Source organism: Amblyomma maculatum, unplaced genomic scaffold (genome assembly GCF_055883805.1).
Source record: "Amblyomma maculatum isolate TAMU_Amacu unplaced genomic scaffold, ASM5588380v1 scaffold_15, whole genome shotgun sequence".
NCBI classification, from domain to species: domain Eukaryota; kingdom Metazoa; phylum Arthropoda; class Arachnida; order Ixodida; family Ixodidae; genus Amblyomma; species Amblyomma maculatum.
This window is the reverse complement of record NW_028146740.1, coordinates 7,210,226-7,231,491: the sequence shown is the minus strand read 5'-3', so window position 1 is coordinate 7,231,491 and position 21,266 is coordinate 7,210,226. Positions and strand designations below refer to the sequence as shown.

General features: G+C 47.5%; 1 protein-coding gene across 5 annotated transcripts in view; it reads left to right on the top strand.

Annotated features, from left to right (window-relative positions):
- The first annotated feature begins 5,016 nt into the window (after positions 1-5,016).
- The window catches only part of RASSF8 (ras association domain-containing protein 8), a 122,109-nt gene continuing 105,859 nt past the window's right edge, over positions 5,017-21,266 (top strand). For 2 of the 5 annotated variants that reach the window (XM_084586171.1, XM_084586167.1), the window contains exon 1: positions 5,046-5,202. The gene's annotated coding sequence lies outside the window, so the exon portion shown is untranslated. Of the gene's footprint in view, positions 5,203-7,079; positions 7,154-21,266 lie in introns of all 5 variants that reach the window. The other 3 variants (XM_084586168.1, XM_084586170.1, XM_084586169.1) reach the window with 3 other exon arrangements.

Sequence of the window (21,266 nt, the reverse complement as noted above, 5' to 3'; positions counted from 1 at the left end):
AACGGACTACAGATTTGCGCAGTTTCCTCGGCCTCGCCTCTTATTTCCGGCGTTTTATAAGGCATTTTGCAACTATTGCTGCACCACTTCATGAGCTACTTAAAGCACGCAGCCCTTTCGTATGGACAGAACAATGCGAAACTGCTTTTAATGACCTAAAGCACGCCCTCACATCAGATCCTGTTCTTGCCCACTTCAGTGACAGCGCTCCAACTATCCTGCACACCGATGCCAGTGGTCACGGTCTTGGCGCTGTACTTCTGCAGCGTGATGCAACATCGCGTGAGAAAGTGATTGCCTTTGCCAGTCGGACTCTGACTCCAGCTGAGAAAAACTACACCATTACCGAGCAGGAGTGTCTTGCCGTCGTCTGGGCTGTCCAAAAATTTCGCCCTTATCTATACGGTCGGCACTTCACAGTTGTGACCGACCACCATGCTCTTTGCTGGTTGTCTTCACTCAAAAATTTGACAGGCCGACTTGGCCGCTGGATTCTACGCCTGCAAGAATACAATTTCGACGTCACTTATAAATCTGGTCGCCAACACCAAGACGCCGACGCTCTCTCTCGCTGCCCACTTACGGAATCAGCCTGCTGTTTTTCTTCGCAACGCATTTCTACCTCTGACCACAGCCGGCCATCTCTTCCCCCGACGCATATCACAACAGTTTCTTTTGACGATTCTGAGCACAAACACGCACTCCGCTCGCAGCAATTAGCTGACGCCTACTGCCGTCCTATCATCGACCGCCTTATCGGCGCTTCGGACCCGCCCAATGCTAGGCTTCGCCGACAGCTTCGCAATTTCAAGCTCGAAGATGGCATCCTACTCCGTTATGTGTATTGCCCTGATGGAACTCGCTGGATCCCAGTCGTGCCGCGTGTGCTTCGCCCATGTATTCTGGCGGCTCTCCACGATGACGCTACTGCAGGCCACCTTGGTTTTGACAAAACCTACGACCGCGTGAGAAAACGATTCTTTTGGCCTGGCTTATCTTCCACCGTTGCCAAATACGTCGCATCCTGCCCTCTGTGCCAACGTCGCAAACGACTGACTTCTTCGCCCGCTGGCCTTCTACAACCTCTTCCTTGTCCTGCCACGCCATTCGACGTAGTCGGCATCGACTTATATGGTCCCCTACCTCTCTCCGATGGGGGTAACCATTGGATTATAACGGCTGTCGACCACCTCACACGCTACGCCGAGACAGCACCTGTACCGACTGGTTCCGCTGAAGAAGTAGCAAATTTCTTTTTGCGATCAATTGTATTGCGTCATGGCGCTCCTCGGGTGCTCCTAAGTGACCGCGGTACAGCCTTCTTATCGAAAGTCGTTGCCGAAGTTCTTCAAGCGTCATCCACCCTTCATAAGACAACCTCGAGCTACCATCCCCAGACTAACGGGCTGACTGAGCGATTTCACCGCACCTTATCGGATATGATCTCCATGTACATCTCACCGGATCATCGAAATTGGGACATTATTCTACCATTCGTCACTTTCGCCTATAACACAGCAGTACAGCGGACTACCGGTTATTCTCCGTTTTTCCTCGTTTATGGCCGTCCTCCCACTACAATTCTCGACGCTTCCTTCTTCTCTCCGCCCGACTACTCCACATCAGTACCTACCCATTTTTTATCTCGTGTGGCCAGATGCCGTCATCTTGCCCGCCTCAACACGGCAGCGTGCCAGGAAGACCGCAAGACTCGCTATGATTCTACACATCGAGTGGTCTCTTTCCGTCCTGGCGACGAAGTACTGCTTTATACACCGTTGCGCACCCCTGGCCTTAGTGACAAATTCCACCACCGCTACATAGGTCCCTATGAGGTTATAAACCAAACTTCCCCAGTGAATTACAAAGTGACGCCTGTTGATACCCCAGCTGATCGACGCCACCGTGGAACTGAAATTGTTCACGTGTCTCGCTTGAAACCGTTTGTGCGCCGCGATGCATCGCTTAGTTAAGAGCGGCCAGGCTGGCCGCTTCCGACCCCCCGGGCAGATTGTGTGAGCCTTCCGTGGATGTTCTTTAATTTATTCATTCCATGATCTTCCTCTTTCATTTGTACATACCATCATCATCGTCCCGCGGCGCCGGCTCAGGCGCGCGCCTGGGCTTTGTCATCGGAGTAAAACGCCAGACACGGCATCCCTTGCTTTGCCGTCTCGACTTTGCCGTCTCGACCTGGCCTTCTTCCACAATATATATATATATATATATATATATATATATATATATATATATATATATATATATATATATATATATAGTTGTATGTACATAATTGAGGCGTAACTTTTAAGGTGCAAAAGCGGCTGATTGAGCCAAGTAAACGACACAGCAAATCTTCAGCACTCCCTCCGCTGCCTCTCAAGCCAAACCAGCCCATACATCACAGCTAGGGAAAAAGAAGAAAGGAAGCAAGCGTGCATACTGCTTTACCGAGGGCAGCTCCAAGCCGTCACTCGTTTGAAACCACGCTGTCTGCGTTGGCTAGCCTGCCCGCCCTTAAAGCCCCTTTATTGAGGGGCTTTATCCGCCCCTTCTTTCAACCTCTCACCACTAATAGAAAAAAAATACAGAAGAAAGCGTGCTTGCTGTTAAGTGCGGACGGCTAGATGCTCTCCCTCCGCCAGCTCGAAGCCGCGCTCCGACGGCCGAGCGCTTTTCTCACTGCCCCAGTAGAATAAAAAACAAAAACAAAAAAAAAAAACGTTGAGGACACGCAGAAGGGACGTAGTAGCCCCACGTCACTTTTGTGTCACGTGATTGCGCGTTCACGGTGTGCAAAAATACCCTCCCAAGTAATGCGCCTGTTTTCGCTCTGCTTGGCGCGGTCACCGTAGCGCGGTCGCCCATGCCGGGGTCTCCCGGCGGTCCGCCTGGTTAGCTTGCCGCTTGGGGCGCTGTCGTCAGTGGCGCCCAGAACATAAACAGTTATGCATAATTGAAAAGAGCGGCAAACACTAATACAATATGGACCTTCAAAGTTACACATTGTACTGCCAATTCATCAAAATGCGACCTGCGGCTAGAAGATTTTCAGTCTCAAAATCTTCCTGCATGGATTGTGCACATAAGGAGTTGGCCTCTCGTTCCTGTCTGTCACTTTCTTGGCATAATTAATTGACAAGAAGGATTCTGAAAATTTTTTCAGATACTGCATGAAGCGGACCTTATAACATGGCTGTTGTCAATTCCTTCCGGGCAACTCAATGGTGAATTCTCAAGCGCTGATTTAATCAGGATCTTAAGTACTTCGAGAACATTTGTGTGTAGTAGGTGCACGGCAGCTTTTTCAAAAAATAAAAAAAAATAAAAATTGTCCAATAGAGCAACAAGTTCATGGTTTCGGATAATGCCGTCCACTAGAATATTCCGTCATCTGTCGAGCAGTGAGGCAAGCTCCATTCATTCATTCATTCATTCATTCATTCATTCATTCATTCATTCATTCATTCATTCATTCATTCATTCATTCATAAAACCTTTATTCACGAGGATGACCTGAGGCCTAGAGGGGAAGGGGGTGGGTTAGGTGAGGTTGAGGGCGCCAGACTCCGACATGAAGTCTAGCAGGGCACTAAGCTTGCGCTTGGCGTTGGTATTGGGGGCTGTCCAGTCTTCGTAACTCTGAATGTGGTGAGCAGATCTGTAGCGTGCGCGGAGGCCAGCCGTGCCAGGACAGGTCCAGACCAAGTGCTGCAGGTCAACGGAGTCAGCAGGGCAGTTGGGGCAGCTGATCTTGGTTCGGCGCCATTGACTCAGGATGTCCGGTGTGTACGCTGCACCGGCTCGCGCCTTGTGAGTTAGAACTTGGGCTGGACGAGAGAGGCCGGAAGGGATCGGAGGAGTAATACCGGGGACAAGGTCCCGCAACAAACCCCTCCGCTCATGTTTAAGCCGCGTGATGACAGAGTCCGATATGATGAAGGAGACGGGAGAACAGTAAGGGTGGTCCGAGTTGGACGGGCCCACATCAAGGCTATGCCGGCGGTCTTCCTCTAGCTGCGCGCCAGCGGCCTCGTGGGCCATTCTGTTCCCAGTTCCTTGTGCGTGATGTCCAGGTGTCCAATGAATTCGTACCGAGACTTGTGAGGTCTCTCGCAGGTATCGGCAGCGCTCTTTGATGCTGTGTTGTACTGAGGTCTTGTCAGAACGGGCTTGCAGGGTTTTTATAGCCTCTTGACTGTCGGTGTAGATGTGGATGAAACGATCTGTTCCTTTGGTGCAGTGTTGAAGGGCCTCGTCGATGGCTGTTAATTCGAGTTCAGTTGCGGACCAGCACCTGCGACCACTGTGGCTAGTAGGCAAGCTCCATCCCGGGCGTTGACGCGCTTGCCTCGCTGCCCGACAGATGGCCCATGTCAAAATAGCTTTTCGACTCTCTTTTGCGAAAATTGTGCACGCCACCGAGAGCAGTTTTCTCTCGATTTCGGAAAATTTAGGCAAGTACCAATGTTGAATCACTTATCAGATAACGTAGACTATATTTTGCTAGTTTGCGAACGTTATTTCAGCTCGAATGGTGTAGTAGATTTTGCATAGGAATTTTTTAAATCCCAGCCCCCAAATATTCAAGACCTTGTACTTGTGCGCATTTGCCAACATAGTTTTCACAAACGAATTCAACTCCATTTAAAGAATTTTAAGCAGTGCACGAGAGCCAAAAATCACTTTATTCAAGAAGTTTTATCTTTATATCTCCGCCTTTAAGTTTTCGTCTGTTTAAACAACTCAAAACACGCGAACGGCGTTGTCTGCTGCACTGGCGTCGTCTGCTACGGCGCGCACGTCGGCCAAGCCGAGAAGCGGAGCCGCGCACATGCGCAAATGCGTGTTGCAGGCGGCAGCCGTAAGGATCGCTCACCACCAGTGACTCTTAAAGCCTCTCTATCTCTTTAGTGACTCTAGGAGCCTTTTAGTGATTCTACATATGGAAAGGAGGAAAAGGAAAAAGGTAAGGGCAGCGGGTTTCCAGCGCATGCGGCAGGCATCTTTCTATTGCCTCAACCAAGCGGTGACGTAGAGTCACGTGACAACAACGAAGGACCGCCTCGGTGTAGAGTGCTGTGAGGTTTGTCCACACTCCCTCCTCCTTGCCTCCTCGTCTACCAGTCTACAATTTTCTGAAAGTCTGAAATGTTGCGGGGAGGAACAAGTGTGTTCGACAAGAGCCTTTGACAACTTAGGGTGAGCCTTCATGGAGCATCGCCTGCGTTTCATGCGTCGCGATTCCTCCACGAGCGCTGCGTTTTTTAGTCAGTCTGCTTATCGGCCCGTTCGCAAACTCTGCAGCAGTCAACCGAGAATTAGGCCTAGGCCAGTACGCTTTTTGGATACCGGAGCGTTTACTAGCAATTGCGGCTTTGCGCTGTCAATAAGAGTGCTTGATCTGCCTCGATGCTACGTCTTTTCCTCGCAGCATTCATCCAAGGCGCTGTCGAGTCCGTAGCGCAAACTGGCTGTGGCCGCGAAGCGGGCCGGGATTGCTTCGTTCACTTGCACAGCGCTGTTTTTACTCGTTTCGCTATCTAGTCGCCGCATGCGGACGAAAAGGAGTACATTCGATTGCCCCGAGAGGAGATACGGGGCTCATTTTCAGAAGAGGAATGTGCCACCCGTATTCACCCTGCAGGTGATGCGAAAATTTGCGAAACGACGGACGCCGACACAATACTTGCGCCAAGAGGCATCCTTTCTGCCCCGAAGAATAACCACAGTCGCGGAATGAGAGCAGGAGTGAGAACATCCATTCTGCTTCAAATAAATAATCTTAAGGACGCCATTGTTTGTGTCATAGTGAAGCATTTGTGGCGATTCAGGAAATCGTATAGTTGCTTTTTCGTGCCTTAGGTTTCACATGTTTTATCGAAAGCAGGCGTGGAAGTGCTGATCCGTTCCCCTTCGAACTACTTTCCCTGTTCCATCCTGCCCCAAAGAGCAATGTTGCTTGTAAACTGCTCCATACTGGCTGCCTCTATGCTCTGCCATCAATTTAGCAGAATGCGGTCACAAAAATTGTGACCCAGTGCCTTTTGATTAGTGACCATGAGAAGCATGGCAGTAACATGCTGCGAGTTGCATGTACGACATGCTTAGGGGCCGTCATAGTCCAAACAATGGCAGCACACTGTGGCAGAATTATAACGCCACTCGTGCTGGGCCTAATACATAAAAAATTTTTATAAATTAGAAAAGCATATAGAGCATAAGAATATTTATCCACAAGTAAATTTCAGACATGCTAGAAGGGATTGGAGGGCATTAATTACGAAAAAATGGTCTGTGCACTTGGCATAGCTCCTTCTCCCAGTCTTTCGAATCGCCATTGATAACAGAAGAGAAGTCACCTCAGGCTGTTGGGAGCAACGAAGAGTCATACAAGTTGTTCTATTGCTAGCAGGTATTTTACCATCGATCCTCTTTGTTAATAACAATGTCAAGTCTGCATCAGGCAAAAGCGCACAAAGTATTATGAGGGTGATGCGACAAAGATGCTAATTGCTCGAAAAGCCATAAAGGGCCTATCGCTAATGTATTGAAATTAAGGTGCCGCGCAGTGAAAACATGAGAAGCCACTGGTAGAATGCTGTGAAGTAAAGAATCAGGAGGAGGAGTGCTGTGTATCCACCCAAAGGCACTGCTGACCCAGTGTCCGGTAATTTATCAGCACAGGATCAGAAAGGATATGCACAAGATTGGGAGCAGAAATATGCTGCTCATTGATGTGAAGTCTAAACTAGCGGTGGTGCATCAATGGGGTAAACTCACGTTTGAATCTGCGAAGTGAAAACAGCCAAAAGCCTTTTGTGAAACTTCCTTGATTCCATTTGATCCAAACTGTGTTTGATTTAAGCATTTGCACATGCTTTGGGACGAGATGTATGCACAGTGAGAAAAACATTGAATGTAAGGAACATAATGAGATAGTTCTGCATGTCAAGAATAGAAAATCGCAGTTCTTAGAAACATGCTCCAAATGGCTTTATTACTGCTCTGAGCGGTTCAAAAAGGCTGGAGTCTGATTCCACCAGTGAACATGATTTTGTGATGACTTTTTCTCTCAGCATGTTGCTTCTTCCACCAGACAGCAAGGCAGAGCAACTCAGTTTCAGTGCATTCTTCCTAAACTTCTTACTAGGTGAGTTGGTACATTCTGAATCTATTAAACATAACAGTAGCACTATTGCGTGCAGCCGCAGAATGAGTTTGTCAGGACACAAGCGCAGGCTGCAAACCGATTATTTGTGCAAGGAATAGAGGTGAAAACGATGGGAGCTATACCATCAGGGAGGTTAACAATCAGCATCAAGTAACACATGTGCAATGAAAACACGTTATCCTCCGATAAAAAAACTCCATTGTTGGCAGCTGCTAACAACTCAAACTCACCGGTGAAGACAAGGTGCTGATGCACCTACTGCCATATTTACTTACATGGTACACTTCTGTGACGTGCGCCGTCTTGTACCTACTCTTAATAAGCACCTTAATCTCTTCCAAACGAGCCACGCATCCTTTGGGGTTTCCTTTTTTTGATTGATTTATTGATTGATTCATTTATTGACAGGTCTCGGAAAAATGTGCAAACACTTTTCACACCAATAGCCAGAGGTTTGTTGAGGTCCGGTTGTCAAAAAGTATTCAACAGGCACGATGTTCAATAAAAGTTCACACTAAATTAAAATAATAAGAGCGGAATGACCGCACTTGTCACGAGACAAGGTTACATAAAATAAATGTAAATACATTAATATATATTCATGTTGCAAGTGTGGCACTTGTGTAGTACACTGTGTCAATGGCACTACTAAAAGAAAAATTGCAGTTTAGGTAAAGAACACTTTGTGGAAAAAAAAGAAATCGATGTAAATACATATAGATACATGCTGAAAAAGTGACAGTTGAGTGGAGCACGCTGTGAATGGTACTGCGGTGGAATCTACAATTTTGAAAATAAAGACCATGTAAAACCAGTTGAGTTCTTTGTTAAGTAGTAATGCTTGTTTAGAAAAATGAGACGATTGTTTTATGTGAAGCGGCAACCCATTCCAAACTTTAGTACCGATAAATTCCCATGGATATTATTTGGGGGTAAATTGAAGTTTCCTAGATTGACACTTTCGTGTTATACGATTGGAGACGTGGAACAGTCAGTCATGAAAAGGGCGGTTATACCTTACGACATTGTGTACGCATTCAGCCATGTTTTTGTCGTGCAAAAGTTCAAATGGCAAAATCTGAAGCTTAATTCTTAATTCTTAAAAATGCAAGCAGTAGTGCGACGCTTCAAGCTACGCCTCTTCAAGCGCAAATGACTGCACTACGCATCTGGACCTGGGCGCCCGTCGACATCGCCGACTTTCATGATTTCAGTTCTGGCGGGTAGTTTGATACTTGCCCGGATTGGCGTCTATCTCGCTTCTGTTGGCCCGTGCGAGCCATTCGCGTCTGCGTCGCTAGAGGGATCCTTTACCTTCTTGCACTCGTGCAGATGTATTTTTAGAATCTTGAAGAACCCACTGTCGGCCTGTCCGACCGCGCCAGCATCGTTTGCGTGCATTACGCGACCATGCAGATGATGCTGTGTGGCAGTGCCGTGCTGCGTCGTCTGCTGTCAACAACACATGGCGGATTACCCAGCATGCATCGCTTCATGCAAGCTCCCTATAGGCAAAACCCCAAGCTGCGACACAGTATGTAAGGTGGGATTTAAGGAATGCAGAATAGAGGATCCTCAAAGTCCCAGTATCGAAGTACTCCCGTGTTTGTAGCAATAGACATGAGTAGACAGAACTTATATGCTCACGCCAGTGCAAGTTTTTGTCAAATATACTGCTCAAATATTTAAATGTTTAATATACTGCTCAAATATTTAAATGTTTAATATACTGCTCAAATATTTAAAAGCTCGCAATTGTTGATGGTTATTTTTATATTTTCGAAATGCACATTTTTTTTGCCTAGAGTGGAATATGATATATTTAGTCTTTTTCGCAATAGCAGTTAATTTACTGGATACAAGCCAGGCAGCTAGTTTTTCGAGTTCAATATTTGTGCGACTCTCCGATTCTGCCAGGTTATCAGCCGTCACTATAATACATGTCTGCGTACATAATGATTTCAGCAGATTAGGCGACAGGAGGCATGTCATTTCATATAAGGAGAACAATATTGGTCTGAGCACAGATCCCTGCGGAACCCGGTAGTTTGCTTTTTGCCTCTATCGACCAGGATTCAATCTTTGGGTACAGCAGTCGAGCGCCCTAACCACTGCGATCGTGCTTTGCAGTTTGTTTCCCTAACTAAAGCAATGCAATTATCTCAGATTACTGAGGAATTCTTCAGTAACTTTCCACCTGTTTCCAGTCCTGGTCTTTGAACACACCCTGTCAGAAATAGCACTGGAGAGATCTCGCTGCCTAACACCCTTCCTTATGGGGATTTTTTTATTGCTTTCTGTATGGAGAACTGTGGTTGCTATGCAGCCACTGTAGGTACCTTCTGGTTTGGTTTGGTTTGTGGTGTTTAACATCCCAAAGCGACTCAGGCTATGAGAGATGCCGTAGTGGAGGACTCCGGAAATTTCAACCACCTGGGGTTCTTTAACGTGCACTGACATCGCACAGCACACGGGCCCCTTTCTTTTCACCTCCATCGAAAAGCGGCCACCGAGGTTGCCAAACGTGGGCGTGCGCCTTTTGCCTTTTTTGGACGTTGCAGTGGAACAAAATGGCCATAAATGTGCATTCACATATACACCCTCATTTTTCAGTGCCTGCTGTGGTTTTGACTGTGCTAGGTGCTTTCTCGTAATGAATGCATGCTATGTATAGACCAAATTTTTTAGCCTTTCTCAGGAATGGCCATTTCCTGCCGACTGGAGTGCCGCAGTTTTCTTTGGGACTGCGGGGATGGGGTGTCCCCCGCGGCCGCGCCTGTATGGTAGCAGCGATTTCCTAGCATTAGTGTGCTGTGAAATATTGCCGAAAATATTTTTATTGTACGGTTGTGTTGCGAAGTTTTATTTGCATTGTCACAGGGTTAAAATACACTCATTAGCTACAATACTTAATTTGACATTCACGCTAATGGTGCTGGCATTCAGTGTAAAATCGTGCTAATGCTGCTATTTTGATGCCCTACAGTCAAGCAACATGTGTAGCTCATATAGAATTCTCATTCCAATGCACTCTTCATACTTAAAAAATAAATAAAAAATAATAAAAGAATTGAAAACAGCTAAAATAGTACTGGTGCACGAACTAGAAAACAGGTCCGATATTGCTAAGTACAGGCACATCTCTATCACCTGCTCAGTGTCTAAAATACTCGAGCACATAGTCCTTATGCACATTAATGTTTTTCTTGAAACTAACAACATATTGTCTTCATTCCAACATGGCTTCTTGCATGGTTTTTTATCTGTAACTCAGTTATTAAAATTAGTGTACAACTTTTTCCAAACAGTAGACAATGAAGTCTAAGGTTTGACGAAATCTTGTCTGGTCGGGTAGCAAGGTCATTATTAGTACCAGGTTCATGGAACTGCTATGGGTGCTTCTATTTCTATCACTACCACTAACTTGACCATGGAAGCCATAAAAAACAGGGTTCTGGCTTCTTTCCAACCCCTGCTAAAAATCGTTTTGCGATATATTGATGACTGCTTTTGCGTTATCAAGAAGGACGCGGAGCACCTAAACAGTATGGAAGAGGCCAGCAAGTTCACTGTCTAGGAGGAGGTTGCCAAACGTGGGCGTGGGCCTTTTGCCTTTTTTGGACGTTGCAGTGGAACAAAATGGCCATAAATGCGCTGTTGCTGCCTCATTAACCCTTTGAGGGTTTTTGTTGTAAATGTACAGCTGCAGTAGTTTTCTGTCCCACAAGGCTTTTTGCTGTACCCTACGGTTTCAATCTTCCCTTTGAAATGCACCCTAATGAGGATGAGGTGGCAGCACCCTGGGAGGTGGTGCCACCTCAAGGACTTACAAGAAGCACTTGAAATTTATTGCGCTGCCTCCTTGCCAAGATAGACAGAAGTGATTCCTAGCTGCAGGGTGGAGCCTGGTCTCCAGGAAAATGGTCGCCCTGTGCCCTATTGGGGTTTGGGGTTTCCATTTCCCCACTCAGAGGAGGTGCAAAACTTGATTTGTATCTTTATGGAGGCTTCCCTGCAAGGGATAAATAGAACTGATTCCTAGCTGCAGCTTGTGGCCAGGTCTGTGGCAAGGCCCTTGCATGGTTTTGGTTGCCTCCCTCTGATCATAAAACAAGGCCCTTGCATGGTTTTGGTTGCCTCCCTCTGATCATAAAACTTGATTTTGATCTTTATGGCCACTCCTGTGCAGGGGCCAGAGAAACTGATTTCCATCTTTATTGGGGCTGCTGTTAGCTTGTTTATCATGGAAGCTCAGGAGGTATTCCTGCTCTCCTTGTGGTTTCCTGAGGTTCCTGAATTTGCAGTGTGGAGCAATGTTGACACCAAAGTAGGGTTCCAAACATTTTTCTACAACGTTTCCTTGACTTTATTCATATTGAACTTTCGAAATCTGCAATAATTTGACCATCTGGGAAAGTTTCTTTCCAAAAAATTCGACCCTCAAAGGGTTTATTCAGCGATCCCGCAAAGTCTGCTCACAACCTGAGAACCATGCCTCAGATCTGACTCAAGTATGCCGTGAGTTGGCCAGTTGTGGCTACCCTCGAAAATTCGTGGACTCCGTGGAGCGCCACTCTGTGTACCTGAAGAACCACGACCGTAGCCATTGCCAATCACATGTCGCCATTTCATATGTGCTGAGCGTAAGTGAGGCACTGGGATGTGTGCTGTGTACAGCCCCATCCACTTCTAGCTATAACAAGGTCGTCCCTGCTTTTAAATCGTCATTGCGTCTAACCGGCCGCGCAATAAAGCTAAGTGGCAGGCTATGTGAAGCAGCACGTCCAGCTCCCTCTGTTGCTTTGAAAGCAGCGACCGTGTCATAGCTAGAAGTGGATGACCCTGTACATACAACATTCACATTGTCCACATTCCTATCTGCAAGTTACAACACCAGCTGGTGACAGACAAACTAAGGAAAGAAAAATTTCCCGGCGTCGTATACAAGGTTCCCTGCACTAGATGCGACCATGTTTACTTAGGCAAAAGCGGGAATATTAAAAGGCACTTGAAGGAACACGTGAGGACGTCCAAAACTAGAGAGTCGGTTCCAGTGCACCTGCAGAGCACGCCGTATCAACTGCATCTACTTTTGCGGTGGCTCTGACTGGTCGAGATGGGATGACGTCATGGAGGTCTCGACCAGTCAAAGAGCACCACCACAGTATGTGTGAATGCGTGCCTTATATGTCCATATGCCAGTGAATGATCAATTACTAATTAATGGGTAATAATTTAATCAATGACTGATTAGTAATTAATGACTAATTATCAATGATCAACAGTAATTATTAATTACTAAATAAGAACTAATTACATAAATTAGTGGTCTAATGACTAATTAAGGAGAGGAACGGGCTTTCACGCTAGTATCTCAAGTCTCTGCTGATACAGAGGACGAAAAAGACAATCGCAACGATGGCCTGCGTATGCAAGCTGCCTCGGACGATTATTGGAACGTTCTCTAAGCAACGCTGTTTTCAGTGAACAAGGCTTTCCGTATGGAAGTCGGAACGTCTACATTTTTTTACCCAAACCTTTGGTCGGCGCTTTCCATTTTTTTTGGTGCTAATAATAATAGCAGGGGCTCAACAGCTGCACCAATTGCGCCATAAGCATAAAATTTGGGAAATTTGTGCCACACTGTGCCAATATTCCCCGACTAGCTGCAAAAGTTTGCCATACTCGGGGACAACTTTCTGCGGCCGTAACATGGCCAGTCACGATGTTTAATATACTGCAGCGCGTGTCTCTGCACGGGTAAGTTATTGGTATTTTTGGGCCATTCATGTACAGCAAGGTTGTTTTTATGCTATCTAGTCGATAGAGTCACTTTTCCATTGTCAGATAGTGTTGAAGGTGCATCTGTTATGACTTATGTTTTTCATTTTATTTCATTTATTGAAGCCTTAAAGGTCCGAGGGCATTACATAAGGTGGGGGCAATAACATTGTACAACAGCATACCAATGCCAGTTCCATACCTGCCAACTCTTCCGAATTTTCCGTAAAATGTACGAATTTTGACCAGTCTTATGATTTTACGAATATTGCGGGAAAGTTTACGGAAAATGTTTTATTTTCGGGGAAAAAAAAAATGCAGACATTTATTAACATCATGGCCTCCGAGATAACACCACACACTCGGAAGGGTAATCTCGGAGGCCATGCTAACACTATTATGGTACCTTTGGCGGCCACGAGAGGGCAACACATATTTGTGATATCATCATCAGCAGCTGCAAACGTTGTAGTGACTTCTATCATCTGTTCGGGGGAACGCGAATCCATATCCAAAACTCGATACCGCCTCCGCCAGGCTAGTGGCTGTTCCTTTGTTCTCATGTTTGGGCAACTTTGGTGTTGGCCTCTGTTTTTGCGTGATCTGCGGCCGCGTCCGACTCAGTGTGACTCTTAACTTTTAGTAGTAGCGGTTTCGCAGTGCAATGGCGGGCTCAAAGCCGCGACAGTACTTCCAAGTATTTTTGAAGTCGTACGCGGCAGAATTTCCGTGCTTCGTGCCGTCTAAGAAAGGAGAGAAGTTCGGATTTTGCACCACATGTGCCTGTGATGTTAACATTTTATATGGTGGCAAGTCCGACATAAAGATCCACATCGCTTCGAAAAAGCACCAAGGATACGTGCGAGCCACGGACAGCCAGCCGAGCCTAAGTTTTGTTCGCAGTGACAGCGACCTCGGTGTGATTCGTGCAGAATGTCATTTCACGGCGTTTTTAGTTGAACACAACATACCGCTCAGTGTCAGTGATCACGCTGGACCACTTTTCCGGAAAATGCTCCCCAAGTGCGAGGAAGCCAAACGCTATGCCTGTGGACGGACGAAGACGACTGCAATTGTTCGTGAAATGGCCGCGAACGCAGAGACTCCTTTGCTGGATGCCCTAAAAAAGCAGGTATTTTCGATTGCTGTGGACGGAAGTACAATAGGGATACGCAGCTTTACCCTATTGCTGCGACATACTTCGTTAAAGAGACCAGTAGAGTTGAAAGCCGCCTCCTTTGCCTCGGTACAATCCAAGGGGAAGCGACAGGTCAGAAAATTGGAAATCTGATTCTGGACTTAATGGAGTCCCGAAGTTTGCCTCTTGAAAACCTGTTGGCATTGTCTTCGGACAATGCCCATGTCATGATTGGGAAAAAGAACAGCGTTTCGACTGTATTGAGGGAGGCCCAATCAGCTTTGATCGGGGTTGGTTGCCCATGCCACCTCATCAACTTGGCCGCCCAAAAAGAAGCTGCATGTCTTCCTGTAAAGGTTGATGAGGCCTTGGTTGACATTTTTTTTTACTTAGAGAAAAGCTCAAAGCGGAAAGATGACTGAAAGACTTTCAAAGATTGCACGACGTCGACATCAGGAAGATGCTGAAGCATTTGCCGACACGTTGGCTGTCTTTGGGGAAGTATTTGAAGAGGCTGCTGGACCAGTGGAAACCACTACTTAGCTTTTTCTTGAATGAAACAAAACAGTGCAATAAGCAGAGCTTGTTTTTGGAGTCTTACCAGATTCCCAAGACCTCTACAAATCGCCAAGAACCCTGCACCGGCCTTAAATACTGCTGCACACCTTTCGAAGGCTGCTGCAGGTGTTGGAAAAAAAAGCACCGACTGTGATAGACCTTCACTAAAAAGAAGAGTTCATTCTGCACCATAAGCAAAGAAATTGAAACTTCAATGCGAGGCATCTGCAGAAGCTAGCCACGTGACCCGTGAAGAGCGCCTATTTCTTTTTTTGTCATCGGAGCTAAGCAGGGCATGCTGTCTTTTTCTCCAAAATGTTATACCTCTTTTTGAGAAGACAAAATGCCTACTTCAGTCACAGGCTCCTCAGATTCGTGTGCTCAGGGGCCTCTTGAACCGCCTTCTCGAGGATCTCTTGACTTGATTTGTGCGGCCAGGTGTTCTCAAGGGATGCCATTCATTGCCTGAAGTTGCCTATGGAGCTGTAGAGAATCAGAAAGATTATAAAGACATCGTCATTGGCATGACAACCTCCTCTGTAGTTGAGACGCTGACCTCAAATGAGAAAGAGCAGTTCTTCTCGGCTGTACGTCTCTACTTCACTGCAGCATGTGATTATATTCACCACAAGTTCCCGCTGGAAGACGTCAGCCTGAAGATGGTTGAAGTTGCCCAAGTGCAGGCTCTAGAAACTGCTTCATTCAGCAGTGTACTTCATTTCATTATGGCGTTTCCTGCTATTCTACCCCAGCAGAGTGGGGAAACAAGAGAAGGAACAATTGATGCACTCGAAGTGGAGTTTGCCAACATACAAGCTTACCAGATTCCAGCAGACATACTGAAATCGCCAAGGTGCGACATGCAGTGGTCGCAATTGGGAAGCATTCGAGATGTCGACAGATCGCCCAGATTCCGCAGAATCTCAATGGTTATGCTGGGCGTACTCTCCATTCCCCACAGTAACGCTGAATGTGAGAGAATATTCAGCTCTGTCAACAAAACTCGGAGTTTCGTTCATCTGTTTCAGTGAAAACTCTAGAAAGTCTGCTGATGGTGAAAGGACACCAGAGTGGCACCTGCTTTGAGCAAGCCTACACAGAGAAGTTTTTGAAGCAGGCGAAGTCAGCAACTGTAAAAGCGTTGCAAAAATAAATCGTGACACAATGGAGTTTTCGCTCATTATTCTACGGGACACGGATTTAGCTTGTGGGTGAGTGAGCAAGGGTGGCGCTAAAGATAAATTCTTGGAAAGTAAAAAAAAAAACAGCCCCCCCTCCCCCCCCCGGTCGCGGAGGTTTTACGAATTTTGAAATCTTCAGGTTGGGAGATATGCAGTTCAAAAAACAAAACAAAGAAGATGAAACGAACAGTAACAAAATATACAAGAGCAGACTAGTGGGCATGTCGAATAGAACACTGAAGGTGACTCGTTAGTTTTGCTCGGAAAATTTCGCGATCTTTGCATGAAGCAATTACGTCCGGTAAAGCATTCCATTGGGCTATTGCATCTGGAAAAAAAAAAAAGAGTTATTCATTGCTGCAGTGCGGCTAATAATCAGATTTATCGGGTGACTGTGATTAAGTCGACAGGACATTCTTGCCTAATATAACATGAGGTGCTAATATGCTAATTAATATGAGGTGATACCTGTGAAATTCATTTTGAGCCTCAGTAGGTCAGGAAATGCACAGCAGCCTTAGCTATTCCATAATGCTGCAGGGGAGCCTAAAGCCGGAACTGCATGGAGCGTTTTTCGTGAGCGAAAAACGTGACGCGCGGCATACGGCCGCGTTGCCGCCGACGCGCGAGCACCCGCACGAGAAAAATTGAGCGGCGGTGTCGCGCCGCGTTTTCCGGGTTGCCAGACCACATAACTCCCAAAGAGATGAGTTATCTCTGTTACCGCATATATAATATGCCCTTTAAATTACAGTACACTACAATAAAAACAATCATCATGTAATTATACAGCGACATTTCCTCCAAAGTGTATTTATCAAACTTAATTTCGAACAGCAACATTGCGTGCGAAACACTACGCGCGAACGAACACGATACGTGAAGCACGTGGCTCCTTGGACGCGTGCACCAGCTTTCCTGAGGAAACGAAGTTCCGCCGAAAAGGTTCCGCCGAGATGCGCGGAGAGCAGAGCCATCTGTTGGCAAACCAAAAAACCAAAATGACACGTGACTGCACGCTGATTGGTGGACGCCGGCCGTGACGTCAGTGGACGCGCCGCGCGAGGCGTTTTTTTCTACGAAGCGTAGAACCACGCGGCGGCGCGATTTCGTAGTGGGAACTAGTCGGAACGCGTCAGAATGACGCGCGCGTCCCACCATCCGCGCGGCAATCGCGCCCTAAATCGCGCCATGCGGTTCCGGCTTAAGATTACCAAAATTAACATTTACGGATGCTGGCACATCAAAATACTATAAAGTCTGCTCTGTGCACGAAATATATAACCTATTATTCTTAGTCATCGCCTGCCTCTCCTTAGTCAAAACATCCAGTCAAAACCACCGAGTCATCGCCAGCCCATAAGGAGTACTCATTGACGTGTCGAGCGCGGTGCATTGTGGGGCAGTGCGCCATCTTTGTGTTCAGTTTGAGCCGAGTGGGCGAAGCTGTCACTTGTTTCGCTGCCGTTCTGCACTTTGCGGCCAGCTATGGTACACTGCGTCATTGTCGGCTGCAATAGCCGGACTCAGACCAAGGAGCAGAAGCTGAAAAACAAGAAGGACCCTGGCTTCTTCAAGATACCGAAGATCCGACTAAATGAGTGTGACCGCACAAAGCTGCTGTCGGAAAAGCGTCGTCTCGAAAGGCTGGCTATAGGATAAACCGGCAAAACATCAGTGCAGCTCTCGACAAGTACCGACAAGTGTGCGCGTGGCACTTCTTGTCAGGTAAGCACACTAGCTCAATCTTCGATGTTTAATTAACGAATGTGAAGAGCACAAAAGTTGTAGAAAGTGCGTGCGGCATCACACAAAGGCGTTCAGACGGCCGGCGTCACATCGGTGATGGTTGTGCGTCCACGTACGAAGCACGTAAAAGCTCATTTCTGATTCTTCTGTGCTTGGAGGAGGAGCTGGCATTCTCGGTGGGTCGCTCGTGGTGCATCTCGCGGAAACATTGCCATCTAATTGGCGCTCATTGTCGACGACATGAAGTACATCTCTGCGATGGGTCGCGCTTCCGGACGTGGGGTGGAAGCCACTGATTTGTCTGCGCATGAGCGTTCTTCCGGTACCTGCTGGCCGTGTTTGATGTAGAAAAGCAGGTCTGCAACATGCTAACATGCCTCCCCGTTGCCTGCCATGCATACACAATGTGCAGCCTGGATTTCCCCGTCGTCCGCGAAAATCCATGCTTTCACGGGAGGGGCTCACAGACTGCGAATGGCTGACCTGCTCTGGTAATAAAGCGAGCAAATGCAGCGATTAAGAGAATCATAACTAAAAAGCTGAACGCTTACCTGCGGTAAAACGATGGCAGGGCCTTGGCCAACTTTCTTCAGCCATGGCCTCTTTACCCAGCCACTGGACACGTAATTATGGGCGTCCAGCGACTTGTAGGCTTTCAGTTGTTTACGAGAAACGAAACTTGTCCTCAGAACAAGGTAGTTATGAATGTCACACATCTTGATCCGCGGCCATAGATCGATGTCCTCAGCACAGTCCTGAGCGGATCCACGCCACACGCCTCGATTTTGGCAGCATCAGTTCAGTTCAGTCGTGTCCGACGCTTCGTGACGCTATGGACCATATCGCACCACGCTTTCCGGTCTCTCACTATCTTCCTAACATCACATAACTTCATCTGCAGCGCCTCGAGGATGCCATATAGCCATCTCTAGCAGCATACCTCTCCTTGTTTGCATCGCACAAACTTGCCGAATAGGCTGATGAGGGGATGGATGTAGGTTTCCTAGCTTAGATCTCATCTGCAGCAGAACAGTGAGCGCGCATGGACAACAAAAATACGGCGAGACATGTACGCTTGCACGGACAGCTGCGCTACGCGACCGATGACGAACATCAAAATGGCGTCGAGTGGGTGGTGACGCCGCTACCACGTCACATGAATACTCCCTATAGAAAGCATAAATCCCATGCCAAAACGGGGCCACTCGTCAGTTTTCTCTGCTTATAACTTGTGTTTAAAGGGACAGAACACTGGAATTTAGGTCTCGATTTTTTTCCGCCGCAGTGGAAAGATTGATGTGTAAAATGTTTGATTCCGTAACGGTTTTGTTAGAAACGCTGTAGAAAATTTTTACCGGGAATTTTTCGATCGAGCGTGCGCCTGTTTTTATGTAGTCCGATGCTGGAAACCATGAGCAGCGACCACGATGACTACTGGTGGTCGACAAAAAAGATTGAAGGCTCCGCCTTCTAGAATACGGGTCCGCAAGCGATGGTCTCGCCTGACGAGTGAAAAACCAAGTCTTTCTTAAAAACACCTGTTTATTCCGGATCAACTGAAAAGTATAAAATAAAAAAGAAACAGCATTGGTCAAAACTGCGCTGAAAACATGCTGTCGAAATGTGCGACAATGGACTATGCAGAATAAAATGGAACATGGGTCAGGGCTTCACCGCGGCAACACAAAACACACTGCGGCGCGGATAGGGCGAGTAGTAGGGGGCCAAAGCGTTGACGACGGTACAAAAGCATTCAACAGGATAGTTAAGCGGGCGAGTTGGTGATACATCATCGAAAAAAAAAAAAAAAACAGCGCGAACAAACGGGGACGACAGGAAGCCTGTTCCTGTTGTTTGTTCCTGTCGTCCCCCTTTGTTCGCGCTGTTTTTTTTTTTTTTTCGATGAGGTACAAAAGCATTGCTTTTCGCGTGGCCGCACTCATGCTAATACTCCTAAGGCATTCTTGTAGGCACCGCTTCCGTCTTCGTCTGGCAAGACCTCGCTCCGTCGTTCGTGTACATCCCGCTGGCCTGAGACGCTGTCTCGGCGCCCTTCGCTGGCTGGCCGCCCGGCAAAAAAGCCCCAAGCCATGCTCCTGACGCTCTTTATCTATCCTTGGTCTCGCGGCGATAACATGCCGCCCCTGCTCCAGGCAGCTCGCTCTTCCGTACTCGCGCTGCCCGGGCGGACACCAGCACAAACAGAAAAAAGCGCACGCGGTTTGAAACACTAAAAGGGACTGTGGGGCCCCACACTATCCCCCTCTCATGACGGGACACCTCCCGAGGTGTAAAACAAAAATAACGCGGGATAAGGACGGAACTGGTACTGCTGCTGGTGGGGCGCATGCTTGGAGGTATCCGCCGAGCGTGGGTAGCCGTAGTGCCTGGTAGGTCAAGTGGTTCTATGTGGCTAATGGACGGCCGTGGTAAGCTCAAAGATCGGCCACGTTGACTGGTCCGATTTCTCGACTACCCTGCACATGGCGAATAAAGTAAGAAAGCCGAGACATGCGCTTAGTTATCGTGTAAGGGCCAGTCCATCGTGGAGCGAGAGAAGCAGCAAACCCTTTTGCTGCATCACTTAGTGGGTGCGTGCGGCGAAGGACTTTGTCGCCGACTGTGAACTCCAAAGGTCGCTTTCCCTTATTGTACTGGTTACAGTGTTCCAGGCGGGCAAGGTCCAAGTTTTCCCTTGCCTCCTTCAGTCTCAGCCAAGCGGCTGGAAAGATCATGTGCGAATTTAGAACGGCTAAGACCCGGTAAATCACAGCCATTCAGAACATGCTCAATAGGGAACCTGAGCTCACGACCAAGGAGAATGGCCACTGGCGTAAAACCTGTTGACCGGTTTACCGTGGTTCTTGTGGCGAAGGCCATCTCCTGGATACGAGCGTCCCAGTCCTTGTGCCGCTTCGTGAATGCCACCATCGTAGTCTTGAGGTTTCGATTCACTCGCTCTGTAATGTTTGCTTGAGGGTGGTAGGGCGTAGTCTTTTTGTGCTGCACGCCAAGAACTTTGCAGGTGTCATTGAATATCCTACCGGTGAAATACGTGGCATTATCACTGAGCTGGGAAGCCAAAGCGAGTGAATGTTTCTAGTATTGGAGTCTAGCCTACTCAGGGGATACAATTCTACCCATTTCGAGAAATGATCAGTGATTACTAACAAGTAGCGATTCCCTTTCACTGATCTGGGATAGGGACCCATTATGTCGCAAGCCACGATTTCTCATGGGTATCGTCTCTCTACAGGTTGCATGAGGCCCGGTGGTTTCCCTTCCCTCGGCTTCGCGGTCTGGCAGGTATGACAAGTGCGGACGTATGTCAGGACATCTCTTTCATGCGGGGCCATGTTGCGACGCGACACAATTTGTCATATGTTTTCTTGCCATCGCTGTGGCCTGCGAGGCGTGTATCGTGGAAGTACTCTAGAAAATGCTTATGTAGGCCCTTAGGAACGACCACACGAAATGCGGACTCGCCACTCTCGGTGTCCGCAGCAGGTATATACCGCAGGATCAAGCCATCTGCTTCCACGTAGCTGTCGTAGCTTCCGTTAGGCGCCCGGCTCCTTGCAGGGTTGGTGCTGTTCAGGCTTTGGCGTATCTGGTTGCACTGGTCGTTTGAGAGCTGAGCGTCGAGGAGCTGTTGACGGGACACCAGTGTGCCCCAGGTGTCTGC